The 7,767-nt window shown below is 35.1% G+C and overlaps 1 long non-coding RNA gene across 1 annotated transcript; it reads left to right on the plus strand.

The window, feature by feature from the left end:
• Positions 1-6,270: 6,270 nt before the first annotated feature.
• Positions 6,271-6,740, plus strand: LOC123322742. Its single transcript, XR_006539211.1, has 3 exons — positions 6,271-6,334; positions 6,396-6,589; positions 6,680-6,740. It is a non-coding gene; the product is annotated as an uncharacterized LOC123322742 (long non-coding RNA).
• Positions 6,741-7,767: the final 1,027 nt, after the last annotated feature.

Consider the following 7,767-nt stretch of genomic DNA (forward strand, 5'->3'; position numbering starts at 1 on the left):
CGCTGATTACGAAACCGGAAATCCCAATTGGATCAGACGAATATAACAAGAGATATTGCAGATTGAAATTTGCAACCTTTGGAAAATGACATTTCCAAAATGAAAATCTGAACGGTGGGAGATAGGCTTCCGGGAATGCTTGCAATAGATTCAGCGTATTTGAGAACCTTTATTTTCATATCAAACCTTCAAATATCTGACTTCGTAAAAAAAAAATCGAATTTATTGATTTTCGCTTTTCAATTTTCCAGTTCACTTTGAACTGCTCTCTGGAGTGCAATTCTCTATAGAATCATCAACTGTTAGGTTTGGTTGAATCAAAAAAGTAAGTACCATACACTCCATATCCTAAGACAGTAGTAGGACACCCTGATTTTTATGCAGAGGAGCAAATAGTTCATGTCTTAGGATATGGAGTGTATAATACTTACTTTGTTGATTCCACCAAATAAACAGTTGATGATTCAATAGAGAATTGCACTCCAGAGAGCAGTTCACATTGAACTGGAAAATGAAAAATGGAAAAACAATAAATTCGATTTTTCTTTGAACAACGTCGGATATTTGAAAGTTCATTATGAAAATATAGGTTTCCGAATATGCTGAATCTATTGCAAGTATTCCTGAAAGCCTATCTCTCTCCGTTCAGATTTTCATCTTGAAAATGGCATTTTTCAAAAGTAGCAAATTTCAATCTTCAATATCTCTTGTTATATTCGTCTGATGTAATTGGGATTTCCGGTTTTGTAATCAGCGTTGATGAGGCTTCCGTTCCAGCGCAAAAACAAAAATCGAAAATCTCGATTTTTTGGGTCAAAAATGAGCAAGGGGTTAGACCCCCCTAAAATGACCTATTTGCTCTTCTGCCTGAAAATCAGGAAGTTCAACTACTGTCTTAGGATATGGAGTGTATAATACTTACTTTGTTGATTCCACCAAACTAAACAGTTGATGATTCAATAGATAATTGCACTCCAGAGAGCAGTTCGAATTGAACTGGAAAATGAAAAATGGATAATCAATATTCGATTTTTCTTCAAACAACGTCCGATATTTGAGAGTTCATGATGAAAATATAGGTTTCCGAATATGCTGAATCTATAGCAAGTATTCCTGAAAGCCTATCTCTCTCCGTTCAGATTTTCATCTTGAAAATGGCATTTTTCAAAAGTTGCAAATTTCAATCTGCAATATCTCTTGTTATATTCGTCTGATCCAATTGGGATTTCCGGTTTCGTTATCAGCATTGATCAGGCTTTAATTCCAGCTCAACAACTAAATATCGAAAATCTCGATTTTTTGGGTCAAAAAGGAGCAAGGGCTTAGACCCCCATAAAATGACCTATTTGCTCCTTTGCATAAAAATCAGGGTGTCCTACTACTGTCTTAGGATATGGAGTGTATAAAACTCACTTTTTTGATTCCACCAAACTAAACAGTTGATGATTCAATAGATAATTGCACTCCAGAGAGCAGTTCGAATTGAACTGGAAAATGAAAAATGGAAAAACAATATTCGATTTTTCTTCAAACAACGTCCGATATTTGAAAGTTCATCATGAAAATATAGGTTTTCAAATATGCTGAATCTATAACAAGTACTCCTGAAAGCCTATCTCTCTCCGTTCAGATTTTCATCTTGAAAATGTCATTTTGCAAAAGTTGCAAATTTCAATCTGCAATATCTCTTGTTATATTCGTCTGATCCAATTGGGATTTCCGGTTTCGTAATCAGCATTGATCAGGCTCCCGTGCCAGCTCAACAACTTAATATCGAAAATCTCGATTTTTTGGGTCAAAAAGGAGCAAGGGCTTAGACCCCCATAAAATGACCTATTTGCTCCTTTGCATAAAAATCAGGGTGTCCTACTACTGTCTTAGGATATGGAGTGTATAAAACTCACTTTTTTGATTCAACCGAACCTAACAGTTGATGATTCAATAGAGAATTGCACTCCAGAGAGCAGTTCAAAGTGATCTGGAAAATGAAAAATGGAAAAACAATGAATTCGGTTTTTTTTTTAAACAAAGTCAGATATTTGAAGGCTTGGTATGAAAATGAAGGTTTTCAAATACGCTGAATCTATTGCGAGCATTCTCAAAAGCCTATCTCTCACCGTTCATATTTTCATTTTGGAAATGTCATTTTTCAAAAGTTGAAAATTTCAATCTGCAATATCTCTTGTTATATTCGTTTGATCCAATTAGGATTTCCGGTTTCGTAATCAGCATTGATAAGGCTTCCATTTCAGCTCGAAAACTAAATATCGAAAATCTCGATTTTTTGGGTCAAAAATGAGCAAGTGCTTAGACCCCCCTAAAATGACCTATTTGCTCCTCTGCATAAAAATCAGGGTGTCCTACTACTGTCTTAGGATATGGAGTGTATAGTACTTACTTTTTTGATTCAACCAAACCTAACAGTTGATTATTCAATAGAGAATTGCACTCCAGAGAGCAGTTCAAAGTGAACTGGAAAATGAAAAATGAAAAAACGATAAATTCGATTTTTCTTTAAAAAACGTCGGATATTTGAAAGTTCATCATGAAAATATAGGTTTTCGAATATGCTGAATCTATAGCAAGTATTCCTGAAAGCCTATCTCTCTCCGTTCAGATTTTCATCTTGAAAATGGCATTTTTCAAAAGTTGCAAATTTCAATCTGCAATATCTCTTGTTATGTTCGTCTGATCCAATTGGGATTTCCGGTTTCGTAATCAGATTTGATCAGGCTCCCGTTCCAGCTCAACAACTAAATATCGAAAATCTCGATTTTTTGGGTCAAAAAGGAGCAAGGGCTTAGACCCCCATAAAATGACCTATTTGCTCCTCTGCATAAAAATCAGGGTGTCCTACTACTGTCTTAGGATATGGAGTGTATAAAACTCACTTTTTTGATTCAACCGAACCTAACAGTTGATGATTCAATAGAGAATTGCACTCCAGAGAGCAGTTCAAAGTGATCTGGAAAATGAAAAATGGAAAAACAATAAATTCGATTTTTTTTCAAACGAAGTCAGATATTTGAAAGTTTGATATGAAAGTATAGGTTTTCAAATAAGCTGAATCCATTGCGAGGATTCTCAAAAGCCTATCTCTCACCGTTCATATTTTCATTTTGGAAATGTCATTTTTCAAAAGTTGAAAATTTCAATCTGCAATATCTCTTGTTATATTCGTTTGATCCAATTAGGATTTCCGGTTTCGTAATCAGCATTGATAAGGCTTCCATTCCAGCTCGAAAACTAAATATCGAAAATCTCGATTTTTTGGGTCAAAAATGAGCAAGTGCTTAGACCCCCCTAAAATGACCTATTTGCTCCTCTGCATAAAAATCAGGGTGTCCTACTACTGTCTTAGGATATGGAGTGTATAGTACTTACTTTTTTGATTCAACCAAACCTAACAGTTGATTATTCAATAGAGAATTGCACTCCAGAGAGCAGTTCAAAGTGGACTGGAAAATGAAAAACGGAAAAAAAATAAATTCGATTTTTTTTTTAAACAAAGTGAGATATTTGAAGGCTTGGTATGAAAATGAAGGTTTTCGAATACGCTGAATCTATTGCGAGCATTTCCGAAAGCCTATCTCCCACCGTTCAGATTTTCATTTTGAAAATGTCATTTTTCAAAAGTTGCAAATTTCAATCTGCAATATCTCTTGTTATATTCGTCTGATCCAATTGGGATTTCCGGTTTCGTAATCAGCATTGATCAGGCTTCCATTCCAGCTCAAAAACTTAATATCGAAAATTTCGATTTTTTGGGTCAAAAATGAGCAAGGGCTTAGACCCCCCTAAAATGACCTATTTGCTCCTCTGCATACAAATCAGGGTGTCCTACTACTGTTTTAGGATATGGAGTGTATAAAACTTACTTTTTTGATTCAACCAAACCTAACAGTTGATGATTCTATAGAGAATTGCACTCCAGAGAGCAGTCCAAAGTGAACTGGAAAATTGAAAATCGAAAATCAATAAATTCGATTTTTTCTTAAACGAAGTCAGATATTTGCAGGTTTGGTATGAAAATAAAGGTTTTCGAATACGCTGAATCTATTGCGAGCATTTCCGAAAGCCTATCTCCCACCGTTCAGATTTTCATTTTGAAAATGTCATTTTTCAAAAGTTGCAAATTTCAATCTGCAATATCTCTTGTTATATTCGTCTGATCCAATTGGGATTTCCGGTTTCGTAATCAGCATTGATTAGCCTTCCATTCCAGCTCAAAAACTAAATATCGAAAATCTCGATTTTTTGGGTCAAAAATGAGCAAGGGGTTAGACCCCCCTAAAATGACCCCTTTGCATAAAAATCAGGGTGTCCTACTACTGTCTTAGGATATGGAGTGTATGAAACTCACTTTTTGGATTCAACCGAACCTAACAGTTGATGATTCAATAGAGAATTCCACTCTAGAGAGCACTCCAAAGTGAACTGGAAAATGAGAAATTGAAAAACAATAAATTCGATTTTTTTTAAACGAAGTCAGATATTTGAAAGTTTATCATGAAAATACAGGTTTTCAGATAAGCTGAATCCATTGCGAGCATTCTGGAAAGCCTATCTCTCACCGATCAGATTTTCATTTTGAAAATGTCATTTTTCAACAGTTGAAAATTTCAATCTGCAATATCTCTTGTATATTCGTCTGATCCAATTGGGATTTCCGGTTTCGTAATCAGCATTGATAAGGCTTCCATTCCAGCTCAAAAACTAAATATCGAAAATCTCGATTTTTTGGGTCAAAAATGAGCAAGGGGTTAGACCCCCCTAAAATGACCCCTTTGCATAAAAAGTGAACTGGAAAATTGAAAATCGAAAATCAATAAATTCGATTTTTTCTTAAACGAAGTCAGATATTTGCAGGTTTGGTATGAAAATAAAGGTTTTCGAATACGCTGAATCTATTGCGAGCATTCCCGAAAGCCTATCTCCCACCGTTCAGATTTTCATTTTGAAAATGTCATTTTTCAAAAGTTGCAAATTTCAATCTGCAATATCTCTTGTTATATTCGTCTGATCCAATTGGGATTTCCGGTTTCGTAATCAGCATTGATAAGCCTTCCATTCCAGCTCAAGAACTAAATATCGAAAATCTCGATTTTTTGGGTCAAAAATGAGCAAGGGAGACCCCCCTAAAATGACCTATTTGCTCCTTTGCATAAAAATCAGGGTGTCCTACTACTGTCTTAGGATATGGAGTGTATAATACTTACTTTGTTGACTCAACCAAACCTAACAGTTGATGATTCTATAGAGAATTTCACTCCAGAGAGCAGTTCAAAGTGAACTGGAAAATTGAAAATCGAAAATCAATAAATTCGATTTTTTTTTAAACAGAGTCAGATATTTGAAAGTTCATCATGAAAATATAGGTCTTCAAATAAGCTGAATCCATTTCGAGCATTCTGGAAAGCCTATCTCTCACCGATCAGATTTTCATTTTGGAAATGTCATTTTTCAACAGTTGAAAATTTCAATCTGCAATATCTCTTGTATATTCGTCTGATCCAATTGGGATTTCCGGTTTCGTAATCAGCATTGATAAGGCTTCCATTCCAGCTCAAAAACTAAATATCGAAAATCTCGATTTTTTGGGTCAAAAATGAGCAAGGGGTTAGACCCCCCTAAAATGACCTATTTGCCCCTTTGCATAAAAATCAGGGTGTCCTACTACTGTCTTAGGATATGGAGTGTATAATACTTACTTTGTTGACTCAACCAAACCAAACAGTTGATGATTCTATAGAGAATTGCACTCCAGAGAGCACTTCAAAGTGAACTGGAAAATTGAAAATGGAAAAACAATAATGGTGGTATTCTGCTTTCATCTGTAAGCCAATCTGTAACTTTTTACGAGCTTACAGGAAGAATGCGATTCTGGACTTTCTTTCGGTGATCTGTAGCTTACAGAAACCGTAAATATTTACGAGGACTCAAGAGGTGGTCGGAAGCCTATCGAATGATATATTGTGAGGTTATGTCGAATGGTTTGTTTATTTTCTGGTGAACAACTTTTTGAAATAGATTCATAATGAATGATAATAATAATATCGCTTTGTTTATTGGGTTGTTATTAGAAGAAAACCATAACAGGTGAGTATTATTCGACAATAATATATATGATCTGAAAATCATTGTTGTTTTTAATAGGAACTTTATGAGAATTGAAAGGAGAAGGTTGCGTGATCAAAAGAATCCTTTCGAAATGCCGGATGCTCAGTTTATAAAAATGTTTAGACTGAAGAAGCAGTGCACCATAAACTCAATAAATGCTTTACAGCAATTTTTACCCACAAAAAATGCAAATGCTATTGCATTACCCAAAAAAGTAATTCAGCCTTTTCAAGTAATTGTTTGAATGGAATTGATCTGAGGTTTATACATTTTAGGTGTTGATTACTCTCAACTTTTTGGCCACAGGGTCTTTCCAGAATTCTGTAGGTTCCAATACCTGGTTATCAGCAAGTCAACCTTCAGTAAGTAGAGCGGTAAATGAAATTTGTTCTACAATTGCTGAGTATTTATTACCCACTTGGGTTCAGTTTCCTACTACCGAGGAGTCAATTAGACTGGTCAAACAGGGGTAAGAAAACAGTTTCACACTCTATAGTAATTCACAAATATTTTATATTGGCAAACTAGCATTATAATAATGTTATCTGTCTCTTTGTAGATTCTTCTTAAAATATGGGTTCAGAGGTGTTTTAGGAGCAGTAGATGGAACTCATGTGGAAAGGGGGGATGATTCCACCAAATAAACAGTTGATGATTCAATAGAGAATTGCACTCCAGAGAGCAGTTCACATTGAACTGGAAAATGAAAAATGGAAAAACAATAAATTCGATTTTTCTTTGAACAACGTCGGATATTTGGAAGTTCATTATGAAAATATAGGTTTCCGAATATGCTGAATCTATTGCAAGTATTCCTGAAAGCCTATCTCTCTCCGTTCAGATTTTCATCTTGAAAATGGCATTTTTCAAAAGTAGCAAATTTCAATCTGCAATATCTCTTGTTATATTCGTCTGATGTAATTGGGATTTCCGGTTTCGTAATCAGCGTTGATGAGGCTTCCGTTCCAGCGCAAAAACAAAAATCGAAAATCTCGATTTTTTGGGTCAAAAATGAGCAAGGGGTTAGACCCCCCTAAAATGACCTATTTGCTCTTCTGCCTGAAAATCAGGAAGTTCAACTACTGTCTTAGGATATGGAGTGTATAATACTTACTTTGTTGATTCCACCAAACTAAACAGTTGATGATTCAATAGATAATTGCACTCCAGAGAGCAGTTCAAATTGAACTGGAAAATGAAAAATGGAAAATCAATATTCGATTTTTCTTCAAACAACGTCCGATATTTCAGAGTTCATGATGAAAATATAGGTTTCCGAATATGCTGAATCTATAGCAAGTATTCCTGAAAGCCTATCTCTCTCCGTTCAGATTTTCATCTTGAAAATGGCATTTTTCAAAAGTTGCAAATTTCAATCTGCAATATCTCTTGTTATATTCGTCTGATCCAATTGGGATTTCCGGTTTCGTTATCAGCATTGATCAGGCTTTAATTCCAGCTCAACAACTAAATATCGAAAATCTCGATTTTTTGGGTCAAAAATGAGCAAGGGCTTAGACCCCCCTAAAATGACCTATTTGCTCCTCTGCATACAAATCAGGGTGTCCTACTACTGTTTTAGGATATGGAGTGTATAATACTTACTTTTTTGATTCCATCAAACCCAACAGGTGATGATTCAATAGA

The sequence above is a fragment of the Coccinella septempunctata genome, chromosome 1, assembly GCF_907165205.1.
Source record: "Coccinella septempunctata chromosome 1, icCocSept1.1, whole genome shotgun sequence".
Taxonomy (NCBI): Eukaryota; Metazoa; Arthropoda; class Insecta; order Coleoptera; family Coccinellidae; genus Coccinella; species Coccinella septempunctata.